The 18,575-nt window shown below is 59.5% G+C and overlaps 1 pseudogene; it reads left to right on the forward strand.

Annotated features, from left to right (window-relative positions):
- Positions 1-302, forward strand: LOC125091866 (60S ribosomal protein L37-like; annotated as a pseudogene).
- Positions 303-18,575: the final 18,273 nt, after the last annotated feature.

An 18,575-nucleotide genomic window follows, 5' to 3' on the forward strand; every position in this document is an offset into this window, starting at 1 on the left:
ATGACGAAGGAGACGTCATTGTTTGGAAAGCATTGCAATAAGATGTACACGTGTTGCTGCTGTGACTCGAAGGCCTGCCACCTTCAGAAGTCCACCGTGGCAAATGTGGCTATCCTGCCAAGCACAAGAGAAAGTATAACTGGAGTGCCAAGGCTAAAAGAAGAAAAACCACTGGGACCGGTCGAATGAGGCACTTAAAAATTGTATACCGCAGATTAAGACATGGATTCCATGAAGGAACAACACCTAAGCCCGAGAGGGTAGCTCTTGCAGCATCCAGTTCATCTTAAGGATTTCAGCGATTAGTCTCCCAATAAATGTCTGTTTTTCTTTTTGTTTTTAAAAACAACAACAACAAAACAACAAAGAAACCAGATCTGGGTCCCTTCATTCTGGAGGAGGATGTCCATCTCAGTATATTGATCCCATCCTGTTTCATCCTCTATCTACACCCTCTGTTGGATGAAATAAGTAGGGCTTTCTGGGATACTTTGGGCCTTGAAACCCAGATTCTCTTTATAGAGGGAGCAAAGTAAACAAAACACATTTCCAACTCAAACCTGCAGTTTACCTGCATTACTCTTTGTCTGGGTCTAGTACCAAATAATCAGGAAAATTTCCATCCTGTCTGCAAGATGCTTGCCCCCACCAAGGGGTGGCACCTGAGCTTGGGAGCCTCTGGTTCTGGGTTCCTCATGGCTCTGAGACCCCAGGGACCTTGCCAGCTGAGCTTGTCCTGAACCAAGGGCAAGGATCCATAGGCCAGATGCCCTGGAATGGAGCTTCAGCTCCTGGTTCTATAATATGGCCGCTGCTTAGGCCACGCCCCCATAGCGGGGGAGGGGAGAGGCCTGCATCCTGGCAGCCCAGTGCTGCTTGACGGTCAAGTCTGTCTCTATCCACCCTGTGTTGTTTCCCCACTGAATCTGGGGGTGTTCTGGGTCTGACCCAGAATCTTGTGGGTGTATCAGTCCCACCCTTTGTCCCCTCACATGCCTTCCTCCCCAGAAGAGAGGAAGGTTCTGCAGGCTTTGCTCAAAAAGTGTCCACCTGATGGCACTGTTGCTCCAGAAATGCTATGTATGCCTGCTTATGAGGTTTCTCTCTCTGCCCTTAAGGATCAAAAAAGGTTCCTGAAGATTCTAAGGCCAACGAAGTCCCCAAACGGGGTTAACTGTACTGGGATGTTGGGGGAAGTGGTATCTTAAATCTGGCTTCTTGATGGCAGTGGGAATATACCTATAATAACATCTGAAGGAATATATACATCTGTGGATTCATCCCACATCTAAGAGTTTTAAATGTGGCTATCCTGGGAACTGGGACGTTGTTTTCTCTGCACGCTTTTGTATGAATACCCATTTGGTTCTTGTAAGGTTTTATAGGCGAGATAAACATGACACCAGGCAAAGTGGGTGCAAGGCAAGATTTATTAAAGGCACTCTCCGGTGAAGTTTCAGGGCTCAGGAGAAGGGGAGCCAGGAAAGTTGCGCCGGGAGGAGGTGGGCACCCTCTGGCGAGGTTCCTTGACTCCGGAAAGAGGAGTGGGGGGAGTCGCACTGGGAGGGAGTTGGCGGTGGGGGGGGGTGTGTCTTTTATCTGTTTCCTGCACCTACCTGGGCATACAACCTTTTGGCGGGAGAGTCAAGGGTGAAGGAAAGGCGGGGGAGGAGGCTGGAAGATGGCAGACCCGGTGGTCATTTCCATTGTCCCTCCTGCACTCCCGGAGCCCTCCAACCCAACAGTTCTTTTTGGGGCAGAATCCTCACTTTTTGAGGACATTGATTCCATAGCAGTAACTGTCACCAGGACCTGGATTTCCTGTCTTCTCTGGGAGTTATTGCTTCTTGTCTGCATTTATCCAGCTACTTCATCCAGCTTAAGGGCTCAGGGGTAGGCCATTGTGGAGGAAGTGATGGGGACCCTGTTAGGTATGCTCGCCTCCAGGAGCTTCAGTCACTCTGCCACTGAGTGCCCCAGGCGGGTTGTGTGGGTTGGGGGTATAAGGGGTGGAGTCCAGGGTCTTCATCCACACAGTCAGATGACCTGGGAGAGGGCCACTGTTTAGCAGCCCCTCCTAGGAAGTCATCCTTGGAGTGTCTCTGTATTTTACCCTCAGAATACCCACTCATTCATTCAGGATTCTTTTTCCTTCATAATAGACACATAAATATGTTTATGTGTCCTGCATGTGTGTGTGTATTTATAAAATTTCCCCTCTGTTATTTTTCCTGTAACTGCCTTGGAGATGCCATGTTGGATAGAAATTTTGTCCAAAGAAAAGCCCTTCGCATTGCTTGGTGACGGCTCCCAAGTTTTCTCTCTGCCTTCCAACTCTCTACCTGCAGTGGGAAACCACATGTAGTTTTTCTTCCTGTATGCTACAGGGATTGCATGCAAAAGAAATCTAACAGACAAAGAGGGCATGTACATTCTGTTCTCTGACCCCACATGTCCTACGTAGTACTTTATACACTTTCACATTTGGCTGCTGTCCCAGCACTTAGGTATCCTGGCTTTGGCGCATTTGTGTCAAGTGAATGTCCTGGCCTGCTCGATCCTCCCCATTTCTTTTCTCATAGCTACCCAGTGTAGGGTATCCTCATTTCTGCCAGAGGGCTAGAGCATAGGTTATTTTACTTGTCCCTTCTCTTCGGACACTGGGTTTCTCTACTTCTTGTCTCCTTCCGTCTTCAACCAGCATACTGAGTCATGGTTACTGAAGTGTGGGTGTTTGTGACCAGGATACATACTCTTGTGTTAATGTCCACGTAGAGGAAAGAGGCTGGTAAATTGTAACTTGCCACATCCTTAAGGGAAAATGTCCACATTCCTGGAAAGTCAGTGTGGTGGATCTCAGTACAGCCAGAGAGGAGATACCTGGTACCCCTTTGAGTCAAATGAGTTGCTGCTCAGTAGAGGAGCCATTACTCCACTCTGGAGGAGGATGCAGGCCTGCGAAGATACCCATCAATATCCCTTCGTAGTCATTCAGGTCCAGAACTGAGGGGGAGAGCTATGAGTATAAATGCGAAGGTGATGGCTGTGGCTCAGAAAAGAGATTGTGGAAGATATCTTCAGTTTTCACCTAATGCATTGTATATGAGCTGCTTTCTGACACCCCTGAATGACAATCCATACAATTTTTGAAGGATGAGTGAAATTGATGTATACACCCTGTTCAGAAGTTTTGGTTGATCCCAGAGGTGGTAGGAATAGTAACCAGAAACACTCGGTTGCTTGAGTTGGATGTACACAGCATCCTGTTACCCAGAACCATGGTGGTCCCATACTGAATGAGCTCTCTCTGTTGTTGCAGTGGGGACAGAGTGAAAGGAAAGAAAGAGAAATGAAAACGAAGAAGCTAATGCTGATGTACTGGGTGAGTGAGTGGTCTTTGTTTTCTTTCTCCTTTTTCAAGAGAGTTTATTTAACCATAGGAAAAACACAGTGATTGTGGTATTTCAGCAATGCTTAAGAAGGACAGGCTCCCCAGGCAGGTTCCTGACACCAAGACACTTGTGTACTATATGTACCTGAGTTTCAGCCATGGTAAAAAAGGCTCTCAAGTCAGTTCCTGGTTGTGGAGCAGGAAAAAGGAGATGCATGCATGAGCATCTAGATCATCTCTGTATATTACTTACGGCAATCCATAGGAGGAATTCGAGCTCAGTGTCCTGCAGGACCAGGGAGAGTGGAAAGGGATTGGGCCCCAGTTCCTGTGAAGCCAGCTACTAGAGAACAGAACGTTTGGCTCCCCACTCCACTCATGGGAAGGAGCAGTCCCAGCGCCATGTGGGGAGAGGTCACTGGAGAGCTTTTCAAGAGAGCCAGGCCTGTAATGCCTGTTGCCATCTTTGCTTTCAGTGGATCCTTCCATACCTGTTCTTCCCATCATATCCTGATTGCTCTTGGGTCTAGCTTGCTGCATGTCCTCCTGCCAGGTCAGGGAATACTTGGGAACAAATGCTTGCTAGAATATTAAGAGAGTACATGTGTTAGGGGTTGTGGGGTTTGGGGAGCATAGTAGGGCAGCCAAATATAGATTTCTCTATGAGCTCTAATTTTCTCTCTTGACAAACCAAGGAACTTGAAAGTGTGAAGTCTTAAAGAGGTGTACTTCCATTCCTCCAGGTGAAAATGTTGCGTGAAGGTATGGCCAGAAACCAGACATGTTTTCTTTCTTCTAACTCATGTGCCTTTATACAAATGCCATGAGGATGACACTTCTTACTGCAGCTCAAAATAATTGAAGGCTTCTACAGGTGGGCTAGGGAACTTGTAGCACCATGCTTAGGTAGGGTTAGACACTAGTCTGCTCAATGTTCCTGCCTTAGCAAAGGGCAGAGGTAGGGTCCAAGCAGCAAGGGCAAGGTGCCAATTTTGAGTGAGCTCTGCTTTGAAAAGGAACTTGTTTGGCAATCCTATGATCCTTTTACAGAACATCCTGGACAGAGCTGTGTGTTCAAGTCAAGTTCTTCTATCTTCTAGGAGGGAAGATGCCACCTGTAGTCTATAAAAGGAGCATTGGGCCATGACACCCCCCACCTTCCCCAGTATGACTTTCTGTACAACAGCTAAGGAACAGTGAACGATTATGCTCCCTGATAACGGCCATACGGGAAAAAGAGGTAATGAGAACCTTGGGTGTGATTCTGTGTGCAACTCCTATCGTATTGGAAGTGACAAAAATTAGGAGTGTCAAAAGTTGAGATTCAGGGAGGGAGAGGGCGATGGGTGGATCAGTCAGTTGGGCGTCCGATTTGTTTTTTTTCTTTTCTTTTTTTTTTTTTTAAGATTTTATGTATTTGACAGAGGGAGAGACAGCCAGAAAGGGAACACAAGCAGGGGGAGTGGGAAAAGGAGAAGCAGGAAGCCCAACTCAGGGCTCTGTCCCAGGACCCCAGGACCCCAGGATCACGATCTGAGCCAAAGGGAGATGGTTAACGACTGAGCCACCCAGGCACCCCTGAGTGTCTCATACTTGATACCAGCTTGGGTCATGATCTCAGGCACTCAGTGGGGAGTCTGCTTAAGATTCTGTCTCCCTCTAACCGCCCCTCCCTGCTTGCATGCGGGCATGCATTCTCTCTCTCTCTCTCTCAAATAAATAAATGACATCTTTAAAATAAAAAGTTGAGGTTTGAGGAGTACCATCGAACCTAAAGCCATGTGGAAGTGCATAGAACTCTGTGCCTGTGCATACATACGCTGGTGTGGGAACAGACAGAATGCCCCTGTGATGTGGACACACATTTCTCTTCGACCATGGGTCTTGAAGACCTCCACTTAGTCCTGGGGGTTCCTTAAATACTGCGTTTTGCAACTCACTATAAATGAAACTGTTCCAAAAACCAAGAGTATGACAATTTCAGAGAGAGAAACAGTTAAGTGCAAACTCAGAAAATAAGGAAAAAGAACAGAAGATAATGTCATTGTCATTTCTTTTCAACCTGGAGCATATGGTAAGCGCAGTGCTCCTGGAGGCAGACATGTAGTGCTCTGCAAGTCCTCTAACTCTTGTCCGCACTCACATCATTAGGATAGATATCCGTCACATGGTGTGTAGCTCAGAAGCGGCTTCTCTCCCTACCTCTTTGCCTGACAGCAAATGAAGCACTAAGGGACCAATTAATAACACTGACATAACTCCACATATATTTCCGGATTGACCACAGTGAAACAAAAGTCATTTCTAGGAGCTAACAGAAACAATTTAAGGTATAAACTAGGGAAGTCCCTGATAGCGTACCCACACGCAGCTGTATACCAACCCCAGATGGAATGACAAAGATTGACCCAGATCCTGGCATGAGGGAAATTGCCATCTCACAGGTGGCATATACCTACTATCCACACTAACTCCTGTGTGCCACGATTCACAATGAATCATAAGTAACCCCAGCAGTGCACACACTCAAAACACTCATGCTCTACTGAAAGTACATATACCTCATAATTCACATGATAGCTAATGCCTACTGACTGCCGCAAAACATTGTGATTGTCGGACAGAGGCTACCACATCATATGGCCATCTTTACGGACTTAATATAGAATGCCCAAATCATGATGTGCCCAAAGGGAAACCTAAAAACTGGGAGTGGTGGGAACTCAAGCGAAGAAATAGCTTGCCTACTCAGGCTTCCAAAGAACCAGCTTTGGTGCTGGGTTCCAAGCCATTGCCCAGAGACTCGGAGCCTATGTGATGCTCACTGGGTGTGGTGGCCCTCATCCTTCCTTTTGGGCAGACTATGAGGAGCCAGAGGAGACGAGGCTCCCTACACCACCCAACCCGAGAGGCGGGAGGTCTCCCCCGGGAGAGCGGCGGAGACCTGGGAGCCGCCATGTTGCAGCCAGGGTGGACAGGGCTTGGCCTTTTTTCTTCGGCGAAGGGCGGAGGGAGAGGCCCTGGGGGAAGGGCCACTTGGCATTCGTGGTGCAATACTGCCATCAAGCGGAACTCTTCTGCGATCCCGGGAGCCCCCGGCTGCGGCCTGCCTGGGATGGAAGTGGGCGTCCCAGGCGGGACAGAAGGGGCCCTGCGATCCCAAGGTGCCTGGCCCTTTGGGGAGGCGCCTCCACACCGGTCCTTTGATGACCAACCCCGAAGCAAGCGTGGCATTGGGACGCGGAGGCAGGAGCCAGCCGGACCCGTTCTCTTGTTCTCTTGTCGTTGCCCTGCCTGCTGGGGGGGAGGGAGGGGCTGTTGACGAAGGGGGCCCAGAACGGGAAGTGTGCACACTCCCGACTGGAAGGCCCTGGGCGGGCCCTGGGCGGGCGGCTCTGCCTGGACTTGGGTGGGGGAGCCCTGGGGCCAGGCCTCCGCGGGACGTCAGAGGCGGGGAAGCCACGGGTGATGGCACTGCAGCTGCCCCGTGTGTGTCCGGAACCGGCTTCCTGGGCCCAGATTCCCTTTTTTTGGGGGGGGGTGGAGTGGGGCGGGGGGGTTCCGCGGTGCGTGGGGAAGGATGCTGCTGCTGCTGCTGCTGCTGCTTCTTCCACTTTGGCTCATACCCGGTTGGGGGTCCTGTCCCTCTTGGACTCTGCTCCTCTGGGTCGGCGCCACCACCGTCTCCCCCGCCGCCTCCCGGGTCCAGCGCACCCTCCAGGTCCCTTGACACCGGGTGGCCTGGGGATCACACCTGATCCCCGGAAGCGGGCACGGGGACGTCAGGGTCCCGCCTCCGTCCCCACCGACAATGGCAGCAGCCGTCCAAGTTCCCGTGCTGGTGGTTGCCGGGGCTTGCAGGGCCCTGGGCCCACCGGACCCATCCTGCTCCAGCTCCTTGGGGATGGGTCCCGGCGGCCCCGGAAGGCCCGCCCCCGGTCCAAAGGCCTGGCGCCCCGGGCCGGCTGGGTGCTCCTTCCCGCTCCGGGCTGGCTTCCAGCCCTCTGGTCCCGCCCAGACATGGCGGCCACCGGGGTGCCCAGCATTGGCTTCCCGTGCCCGACCCGCAGGGCCCCGGGGCCTGGCGCTCTGTCGCGCTGCCCATCTCCGGAGCCTCCCAGGTTGCCCAGGGCGGGGGTCGGGGTGGGGGGGAATCCTTGCACCTCGGGGCCCGTTGCGGGGACAGGTGGACGGAGGGCCCGTCGCCCGTCCCGCCTGGGACTCCCACGTCACTCCTGGGCCTCCCCACTCGGGGAAGGCGCAGCAGCGCGGGTCTCCCGGGTCCGTTCCGCTTGATGGCAGTATTGCACCACGTATGCCAACCGCCCCTTCCCCCACAGCCTCTCCCTCCGCCCTTTGCCGAAGGAAAAAGGCCACGCCGGAATCGGGCAAGAAATAAAAACCAAAACAAAACAACGTGGCCAGGCCAGTGTCCATCCTCCCTGCGTCCAGCATGGTGGCCCGCCCTCCCCCCCCCCCCCCCCCCCCCGCCTCGGCCCCACTCTGACGGGGTGGCGGGGAGCATTCCGCGTTCTGAGGCTCCTGGGAGCTGAGCCTGGTCCCCTGGGCAGCGGGCCCAGCCACGTTGTCCCAGATGGACCCACGTTCAATCCCCGGTGTGCCACGGGCACGAAGGAGGCTCACGGTCTGCATCACTGGGACCGAGCTTAGCGGAGACCCCAGCCGTCCCAGTAGCCCACGTGCGGAAGAGGGCCCGGGATGGGTCATGCCTTCTCCTCCTCCACACGTGTCCCCAAGCATCCGCACACGTCCACCACCGGCACCCCGAGCGCGTGCTTGAAGGGGGGCTCGTGCCGCTTGTCCTCACAGGTGTCAGCTCCCAGACAGCCCCTCAGCATTTGTGTGTGTTGGCTGGGGGCGGGCGGGGGGTGGTTTGGGGTAGGGGAGAGCCAGTGGCTGTGCGGGCTCACCTCCTTGGTGGCCAGAGCCCCCGGGGCACGGGGGTGTTGACAACCTGGATCTCCTTGTCCCCCAGGCCTTGCCCCCGAGCCCGGCTGCACCCGCGCGGTTTGGGCCCCGGCGCCCACAGGGGCCCCCGCAGGGGCGTTGGGTCCCCGGAACCGTCGGCCACCCTGCTTGCCTTGCCGTCCCCTGGGGGGCCTACCCAGAGGGGAGCGAGTGGGTCACCCTGGGCCCGAGGCCGGGGAGCCGGGCCTCGCTGGCCTCGTCTTGACGGCAAGTGGGGTGGGTGGGTGTCGCGGCGGTGACACCGCGGGAGGAGGTCCTTGAGGGCTGGGGCAGTCCCCGGGCAGGGTACGTGTAGCCTCTGCGGCGGGTGCCGACAAGGGCGCCGCGGGGGACCGTGCCCGGACGGTGCTTGGCGAGCCGCCCGCCAACCCAACGCAGCTGACCCCCTACCCGCGCCCCCCCCCCCCCCGTCACGTTACCCTCTCCCTGGCGTCACCCCGACCGTCCGACCGTCCGACCGTCCGACCGTGCGGGCGTTTGACTGCTCTTGGAGCCAGGCCCTTCCTTCGCGGGGCGGCGCATCCCCGTTGGGGGGGTCTTCCCGGGGCTCTGGCCTGCGGCTCCGAGGGTGCTCAGGCCTTCACTTTGTGGGCAGGAGGGGGACCCCTGCGACGGGTGGCAGGCCCCGGAGAGTGGAGACTGGCGGTTTCAGCCGGGGCGCGGCGGAGTTGGGGGTGCCGGTGGGCAACTGTCGGTCAGCCCGCTTGGAAGGCCGGGCAGGTGAGGGTGTCCGGGATGAGCCCTGGGACTTGAGGGCGGCCCCGGGCCAGGCGCTGGTCAGGGGAGCAGCGCGCGGGCGCGGGCAACCCTTTGAGGGGGGCAGGCAGGCCGGCCGGCGGGCGTGCGTGCCCGGACCGGTGCCACGGGGCCACGACCGGCATGGCCCGTGCCCGGCCGACCTTGGGAGGACGTGTCTCCTTGCGGGGCCGCTTGGCACCGGGTTGAGAGAGCAGAGGCCGACGGGTGCGTCATCTTTCTCCCCCTATCCCCAGACCGGGCCTCGGGCCTCGGGCCTCGGGGCGTGAGTCTGTCAGGGGAGCGGGGGGGGGGGGGCTGGGGTGTGTGTCCAACAGGGTGTCCTTCAGCCGGCGTTCGGCGTTGGTTCGCAGGCCCGAAGCGAGGAAAGGGACCGGAAGGACCCCCTGGAGGTGGAGGTGGAGGTGGAGGTGGCCGGGGCGTGAGGGTGGGGGTGTTGCGAGTCAGGGCTTATGCCTACCACGGGAGGGACAGAGCGTCTGCTCCCTGCCCCGGGAAGAGTGAGGTGTTGGGCCTCTCGGGCCAGAGCCCCCGGAGAAGCAGCCTCTCCTGTTTGCGGGGCGGGAAGCAAAAATGTTCCCCGGGGGTTGAAGGCAGGCGAGTCTCGTGCCATTCTCGAGGAGGCAGAGGGCTCCGGGTGCGCACCCTGAAGGGAGCACCGTTAAAGGGCCTTGGGCGCAGGGACTGGGGTCGATTCGGACGTCTGTCCTTGACCGCCGCTACCGGCGCCTGCTGTGGGGCGCGTGGGCCACCAGCTGAGGTTTGGGAAAGGGTGACATCCGGCTGTGGTCTACCACGTTTTCCGGGGTCGGCGGCCTCTGTGAGCGGGTGCGCGTGCATGCGTGTGTTCGAGTGAATTGGCGCGAGCGTGGGTCTGTGTGAGTACAAGTGTGTTTTCGAGGGCGTACGTAGCGTGTGTGTGCGCGTGTCGGCACGTTTTCCCTTCTCTTGTGCCCCAGGTCCGAGAGGCCGGTCGTCAGGGTGCAGTGGATGTGACCGGGAGGTGTCCACCCTGGGATGCGGGCCGATGGACGGGACAGAGGAGCAGCAGCGTCGTGCGTTGGCCTGGTGTCCCGGTGGGCTGGGAACGGCCCCGGGCCCGGAGGCGCAGGGGCGCCCCTGGGGGTTGCCCCTCCCTGGCCTTCCCCTCCGGCGGGAGCTGTCCAGAGTTGGAGCCTGGGCCGGCAGGAGAGGCGGTGGCGAGGGTCCCGGTGCCCGGGACCCCTCCGTCCTCTGGCCGCGGGAGGTGGACCTCACTGTTGACCCCACGGCCGGTGCCCGCGGGCCGCCGCCGACCTTGGTGCCTGGGCCCTCGGAGGCCTCGGAGGCCTCGGAGGCCTCGGGGTCAGGCGGACCTCTCGGTGGGTGGGGGGAGGGTCCTGACTGAGGACCCGGCACCGGCCGTCGGGGCGTGGCGGGGTCTCCGGGCCCAGGACCAGAACCGCGTGTGTCCCCGGGTGTCCCACAGAGCGGCGCGGGCCAAGATGGAGCCCCGGATGGGTCCGTGGCCGGGGCCGGGAGCCTCGGCGACCCTCGCTGGGCCCCCTGAGCCTCGCGCTTGCTTTCGGGCAGGCTACGAGGAGCCAGAGGAGACGAGGCTCCCCGCTCCACCCAACCCGAGAGGCGGGAGGTCTCCCCCGGGAGAGCGGCGGAGACCTGGGAGCCGCCATGTTGCAGCCAGGGTGGACAGGGCTTGGCCTTTTTTCTTCGGCGAAGGGCGGAGGGAGAGGCCCTGGGGGAAGGGCCACTTGGCATTCGTGGTGCAATACTGCCATCAAGCGGAACTCTTCTGCGATCCCGGGAGCCCCCGGCTGCGGCCTGCCTGGGATGGAAGTGGGCGTCCCAGGCGGGACAGAAGGGGCCCTGCGATCCCAAGGTGCCTGGCCCTTTGGGGAGGCGCCTCCACACCGGTCCTTTGATGACCAACCCCGAAGCAAGCGTGGCATTGGGACGCGGAGGCAGGAGCCAGCCGGCCCCGTTCTCTTGTCGTTGCCCTGCCTGCTGGGGGGGAGGGAGGGGCTGTTGACGAAGGGGGCCCAGAACGGGAAGTGTGCACACTCCCGACTGGAAGGCCCTGGGCGGGCCCTGGGCGGGCGGCTCTGCCTGGACTTGGGTGGGGGAGCCCTGGGGCCAGGCCTCCGCGGGACGTCAGAGGCGGGGAAGCCACGGGTGATGGCACTGCAGCTGCCCCGTGTGTGTCCGGAACCGGCTTCCTGGGCCCAGATTCCCTTTTTTTGGGGGGGGGTGGAGTGGGGCGGGGGGGTTCCGCGGTGCGTGGGGAAGGATGCTGCTGCTGCTGCTGCTGCTGCTTCTTCCACTTTGGCTCATACCCGGTTGGGGGTCCTGTCCCTCTTGGACTCTGCTCCTCTGGGTCGGCGCCACCACCGTCTCCCCCGCCGCCTCCCGGGTCCAGCGCACCCTCCAGGTCCCTTGACACCGGGTGGCCTGGGGATCACACCTGATCCCCGGAAGCGGGCACGGGGACGTCAGGGTCCCGCCTCCGTCCCCACCGACAATGGCAGCAGCCGTCCAAGTTCCCGTGCTGGTGGTTGCCGGGGCTTGCAGGGCCCTGGGCCCACCGGACCCATCCTGCTCCAGCTCCTTGGGGATGGGTCCCGGCGGCCCCGGAAGGCCCGCCCCCGGTCCAAAGGCCTGGCGCCCCGGGCCGGCTGGGTGCTCCTTCCCGCTCCGGGCTGGCTTCCAGCCCTCTGGTCCCGCCCAGACATGGCGGCCACCGGGGTGCCCAGCATTGGCTTCCCGTGCCCGACCCGCAGGGCCCCGGGGCCTGGCGCTCTGTCGCGCTGCCCATCTCCGGAGCCTCCCAGGTTGCCCAGGGCGGGGGTCGGGGTGGGGGGGAATCCTTGCACCTCGGGGCCCGTTGCGGGGACAGGTGGACGGAGGGCCCGTCGCCCGTCCCGCCTGGGACTCCCACGTCACTCCTGGGCCTCCCCACTCGGGGAAGGCGCAGCAGCGCGGGGCTCCCGGGTCCGTTCCGCTTGATGGCAGTATTGCACCACGTATGCCAACCGCCCCTTCCCCCACAGCCTCTCCCTCCGCCCTTTGCCGAAGGAAAAAGGCCACGCCGGAATCGGGCAAGAAATAAAAACCAAAACAAAACAACGTGGCCAGGCCAGTGTCCATCCTCCCTGCGTCCAGCATGGTGGCCCGCCCTCCCCCCCCCCCCCCCCCCCCGCCTCGGCCCCACTCTGACGGGGTGGCGGGGAGCATTCCGCGTTCTGAGGCTCCTGGGAGCTGAGCCTGGTCCCCTGGGCAGCGGGCCCAGCCACGTTGTCCCAGATGGACCCACGTTCAATCCCCGGTGTGCCACGGGCACGAAGGAGGCTCACGGTCTGCATCACTGGGACCGAGCTTAGCGGAGACCCCAGCCGTCCCAGTAGCCCACGTGCGGAAGAGGGCCCGGGATGGGTCATGCCTTCTCCTCCTCCACACGTGTCCCCAAGCATCCGCACACGTCCACCACCGGCACCCCGAGCGCGTGCTTGAAGGGGGGCTCGTGCCGCTTGTCCTCACAGGTGTCAGCTCCCAGACAGCCCCTCAGCATTTGTGTGTGTTGGCTGGGGGCGGGCGGGGGGTGGTTTGGGGTAGGGGAGAGCCAGTGGCTGTGCGGGCTCACCTCCTTGGTGGCCAGAGCCCCCGGGGCACGGGGGTGTTGACAACCTGGATCTCCTTGTCCCCCAGGCCTTGCCCCCGAGCCCGGCTGCACCCGCGCGGTTTGGGCCCCGGCGCCCACAGGGGCCCCCGCAGGGGCGTTGGGTCCCCGGAACCGTCGGCCACCCTGCTTGCCTTGCCGTCCCCTGGGGGGCCTACCCAGAGGGGAGCGAGTGGGTCACCCTGGGCCCGAGGCCGGGGAGCCGGGCCTCGCTGGCCTCGTCTTGACGGCAAGTGGGGTGGGTGGGTGTCGCGGCGGTGACACCGCGGGAGGAGGTCCTTGAGGGCTGGGGCAGTCCCCGGGCAGGGTACGTGTAGCCTCTGCGGCGGGTGCCGACAAGGGCGCCGCGGGGGACCGTGCCCGGACGGTGCTTGGCGAGCCGCCCGCCAACCCAACGCAGCTGACCCCCTACCCGCGCCCCCCCCCCCCCCGTCACGTTACCCTCTCCCTGGCGTCACCCCGACCGTCCGACCGTCCGACCGTCCGACCGTGCGGGCGTTTGACTGCTCTTGGAGCCAGGCCCTTCCTTCGCGGGGCGGCGCATCCCCGTTGGGGGGGTCTTCCCGGGGCTCTGGCCTGCGGCTCCGAGGGTGCTCAGGCCTTCACTTTGTGGGCAGGAGGGGGACCCCTGCGACGGGTGGCAGGCCCCGGAGAGTGGAGACTGGCGGTTTCAGCCGGGGCGCGGCGGAGTTGGGGGTGCCGGTGGGCAACTGTCGGTCAGCCCGCTTGGAAGGCCGGGCAGGTGAGGGTGTCCGGGATGAGCCCTGGGACTTGAGGGCGGCCCCGGGCCAGGCGCTGGTCAGGGGAGCAGCGCGCGGGCGCGGGCAACCCTTTGAGGGGGGCAGGCAGGCCGGCCGGCGGGCGTGCGTGCCCGGACCGGTGCCACGGGGCCACGACCGGCATGGCCCGTGCCCGGCCGACCTTGGGAGGACGTGTCTCCTTGCGGGGCCGCTTGGCACCGGGTTGAGAGAGCAGAGGCCGACGGGTGCGTCATCTTTCTCCCCCTATCCCCAGACCGGGCCTCGGGCCTCGGGCCTCGGGGCGTGAGTCTGTCAGGGGAGCGGGGGGGGGGGGGGCTGGGGTGTGTGTCCAACAGGGTGTCCTTCAGCCGGCGTTCGGCGTTGGTTCGCAGGCCCGAAGCGAGGAAAGGGACCGGAAGGACCCCCTGGAGGTGGAGGTGGAGGTGGAGGTGGCCGGGGCGTGAGGGTGGGGGTGTTGCGAGTCAGGGCTTATGCCTACCACGGGAGGGACAGAGCGTCTGCTCCCTGCCCCGGGAAGAGTGAGGTGTTGGGCCTCTCGGGCCAGAGCCCCCGGAGAAGCAGCCTCTCCTGTTTGCGGGGCGGGAAGCAAAAATGTTCCCCGGGGGTTGAAGGCAGGCGAGTCTCGTGCCATTCTCGAGGAGGCAGAGGGCTCCGGGTGCGCACCCTGAAGGGAGCACCGTTAAAGGGCCTTGGGCGCAGGGACTGGGGTCGATTCGGACGTCTGTCCTTGACCGCCGCTACCGGCGCCTGCTGTGGGGCGCGTGGGCCACCAGCTGAGGTTTGGGAAAGGGTGACATCCGGCTGTGGTCTACCACGTTTTCCGGGGTCGGCGGCCTCTGTGAGCGGGTGCGCGTGCATGCGTGTGTTCGAGTGAATTGGCGCGAGCGTGGGTCTGTGTGAGTACAAGTGTGTTTTCGAGGGCGTACGTAGCGTGTGTGTGCGCGTGTCGGCACGTTTTCCCTTCTCTTGTGCCCCAGGTCCGAGAGGCCGGTCGTCAGGGTGCAGTGGATGTGACCGGGAGGTGTCCACCCTGGGATGCGGGCCGATGGACGGGACAGAGGAGCAGCAGCGTCGTGCGTTGGCCTGGTGTCCCGGTGGGCTGGGAACGGCCCCGGGCCCGGAGGCGCAGGGGCGCCCCTGGGGGTTGCCCCTCCCTGGCCTTCCCCTCCGGCGGGAGCTGTCCAGAGTTGGAGCCTGGGCCGGCAGGAGAGGCGGTGGCGAGGGTCCCGGTGCCCGGGACCCCTCCGTCCTCTGGCCGCGGGAGGTGGACCTCACTGTTGACCCCACGGCCGGTGCCCGCGGGCCGCCGCCGACCTTGGTGCCTGGGCCCTCGGAGGCCTCGGAGGCCTCGGAGGCCTCGGGGTCAGGCGGACCTCTCGGTGGGTGGGGGGAGGGTCCTGACTGAGGACCCGGCACCGGCCGTCGGGGCGTGGCGGGGTCTCCGGGCCCAGGACCAGAACCGCGTGTGTCCCCGGGTGTCCCACAGAGCGGCGCGGGCCAAGATGGAGCCCCGGATGGGTCCGTGGCCGGGGCCGGGAGCCTCGGCGACCCTCGCTGGGCCCCCTGAGCCTCGCGCTTGCTTTCGGGCAGGCTACGAGGAGCCAGAGGAGACGAGGCTCCCCGCTCCACCCAACCCGAGAGGCGGGAGGTCTCCCCCGGGAGAGCGGCGGAGACCTGGGAGCCGCCATGTTGCAGCCAGGGTGGACAGGGCTTGGCCTTTTTTCTTCGGCGAAGGGCGGAGGGAGAGGCCCTGGGGGAAGGGCCACTTGGCATTCGTGGTGCAATACTGCCATCAAGCGGAACTCTTCTGCGATCCCGGGAGCCCCCGGCTGCGGCCTGCCTGGGATGGAAGTGGGCGTCCCAGGCGGGACAGAAGGGGCCCTGCGATCCCAAGGTGCCTGGCCCTTTGGGGAGGCGCCTCCACACCGGTCCTTTGATGACCAACCCCGAAGCAAGCGTGGCATTGGGACGCGGAGGCAGGAGCCAGCCGGCCCCGTTCTCTTGTCGTTGCCCTGCCTGCTGGGGGGGGAGGGAGGGGCTGTTGACGAAGGGGGCCCAGAACGGGAAGTGTGCACACTCCTGACTGGAAGGGCCTGGGCGGGCGGCTCTGACTGGACTTGGGTGGGGGATCCTTTGGGTAGTGTAGACCAGAGGCTTCTAGGGCCCTGAAAGTCATCATAATCTTAAATAAAATCATATAGCATGGTTTCTTGGTGGTTCCCCATTGTCAACCAAGCATCTGGACCTTTGGCGCAGTTTTATCTTTGCTGACTTTTCCTTTGGAATTTCTCTCTGAAGGTGTTTTTTGCATCTTTGAGCACATTCACCTTTCCTTGGTGCAAAAGTATGTTTGCCCTTTTTATTTGCAGTGCTTTTGATGTTTCTTTTTGTACCCGAACTCCAAGGCAAAGACTACCAAGTGGTGCAGAGTAGGACTTATCTTTCTGTTACAGAAACCGGCTAAGTGATGAACCTCAGTTGTACTCAGGAATAGATATGGAGCCTAACTACCCAGTGACAAAGGGATCTGACACAGAATGAGACCCGTCAGAGTCCAGAAGAGAACTACCCTCAGGACAAAGAAGTCAGGTTAAAGGAGACCTTCTTCTGAGCCTGAAATAGATTTAGTAGCTGAGATGCCATCTCCTGGGGTCTCCAAGGATTCTGGCTCAGGTCTTTCTCCAGAGCTCCTAGAGCTAGTTCTCTAAGTGTAGAGGGCAGGAGAGGAGCAAATAATTGAGGACACCATGGCCAGTCATTTGCATTCTTTACCTTTTTTAGCCACCTTCCCCCCAAAATTCCTGAGACTTCCATCTGGAGAAGGCACGGCCCTGGCTTCCATTCACCCCTGGTTCTCCAGGCCTCAACCCCATGCTTGCCCCCACCACTGGGGAATCACCAAGAGGTCTGAAGACACTGCCTAAAACTCAGAGCTACTGGGTTGAGTTGGACCACAGATGAAGACTGTCTGTCAAGGACAGAATTCAGGTGCATCCTCCCAGGCACATAGCCTTTTCTTCTAGTCCCTGACAGTCCTTATTGTCCACTTCTGGAAAACCCTCTGGGGTGGCTCGTGCTCTTTGCCTAGCTCTTACCTGTTGTGTTTTAGTAGGGAAGCAAGTCTCCAGGCTCAGTTTCTCCTTTCACACACACCCCTTGTTTTCAGTCCTCCTTGTAGGGTGTTGAAACCTGCTCCCTGCCCCTTCATTTCATACTTGTGAGTCACTTAAATATGTGTATAGGTGTTCTTATGTGGGCTTGTGCTTTGGGGGGTCAACCTTCTTTGCCAAGCCTTGGATCCAGGTCCCAACATATGCTGACTGGTCCCAGTTCAATGTGGCCTTGGGGAACCTGGCTAGGTCTGTCAGTGGAACATGTGACTTTGGATTTCAGGGTTGTGAGTTCAAGCCCCACATTTGGTGGAGAGCTTTAAAAATATGGTCTTAGTGTGCTATTCTGTGCAGGCTGATAGCTGCACCCACGGAGCATGGACCATGTGTCTTCCCCAAAGAAGAGGACCTATGTCATATACCCTTACACTGGGAGGGAGACCAAGAAATAGGGTGTTTCTGGGCTACAACATTTCGGACAGCTAGTGCACAAAAGAGTCCTAGATCCACCCAGTCCGGAATCTGATGTAGTGAAACTTGTCCCATTTTCTGTTCTATCCCATCATATCCTGAGTGGGTATCTACACCTTGTGTCACATGTGACAAGTTAGGCCTTCTCAGATACTGTTGAGCATGGCACCCAGGCTTTTCTAAGTGGGAGACAAAATACAGAATATAAAAAATACAACTCTAGCACTAACCTGCAATCTGAATTGCTCTTCCTTGTGTTGGTCTAGTACCAAATAATCAAATTCTTCATCTTTCCTGAGAAGTGCTGCCCCAGAGAGGGTAACCACCTCCTACCCTTCCCCAGTTTATGTGGTTTTTGAGCCTGGATCTTCCAGGTTTGGGTTTCTCATGGCCCTGAGACCCCACACTGACCATGCTTGCCTCTTCTTCATCAGAGGCAGGTTTCCACAGGCCAGATGTCCTGGGAGTAGGAGCCTCAGCTCTTTGTTCCCTCAACGTGGTGGCTGCTGAGGCCACACCCATGCAGTGTGGGGAGGCTGGAGGCCTGTGGTAGGCAACCTGGTACACTGGTCTCCTTGTTGGGTGAGCCCAGCTCCATCCACCCTGTGTCACTTCCCTCTCCAATTCTGGAGGCATGCCCATTTCCTGTGTCCAGCCCAGAATCTTGTGGGTGCCCCAGACCCACCCTTCCTCCATCACAGGCCTTTCTGTGTGGCAGCAGAGACAGATCCTGCAAGCTTTGTTCAAAAAGGTTCCATTTGATGGCACCGTTGCTCCAGAAATGACATTCTTGGTTGCTGTGGGGCCTGCGCTCCTCCCTTTCGAGGAAAAAGGGCTCATGTAGGCCCCAAAGCCATGTAACCCCAAATAGGGTTGCTCTATTGGGGTGTTGGGAGGTAGTAGCTTTTCCTGTTGGGCTTCCTATTGGCAGTAGGAATGTACCTGTAATGACATCCATAGGAATCTATGCAAGTGTGGATCCAGTTCGACATCTAAGAGTTTTAAGCGCATGTTTCCTGGTAACAGGGACCCTGTGGTTTTTGTTGTTTTGGTATACTTGTGAATAGACGTCCATGTGGCAGTGTTTGGGCAGAATCTTTGCTTTTTGAGCACATGGGTTCAAGGCAATAGGTGGCACAAGTTCTTAATGTCTCCTTTTGTCCTTGAGGTATTGCCTGTCTTCTTCTGTGCTCCTCCAGCATCTTCATCCAGTTTAAGGGCTCAGGAACAGGCTCAAGAGGGTGTAGGCCTCTACAGCAGGAAGAAATGACAGAGCCCAGGTCTGGTTAGAAGAAGGGAGGTGGGTTGCACAGGCTCACCTCCAGGAGCCTCAGGCAGTCAAATCAAAGGAGAAATCCTTACCCTTGTGTGATGGCCACTCCCAAGTTGTCTTCCTCTTTGATCCTCTGCCCCACAGTGGGACAGTG

The sequence above is a fragment of the Lutra lutra genome, chromosome X (assembly GCF_902655055.1).
Source record: "Lutra lutra chromosome X, mLutLut1.2, whole genome shotgun sequence".
Lineage (NCBI taxonomy): Eukaryota > Metazoa > Chordata > Mammalia > Carnivora > Mustelidae > Lutra > Lutra lutra.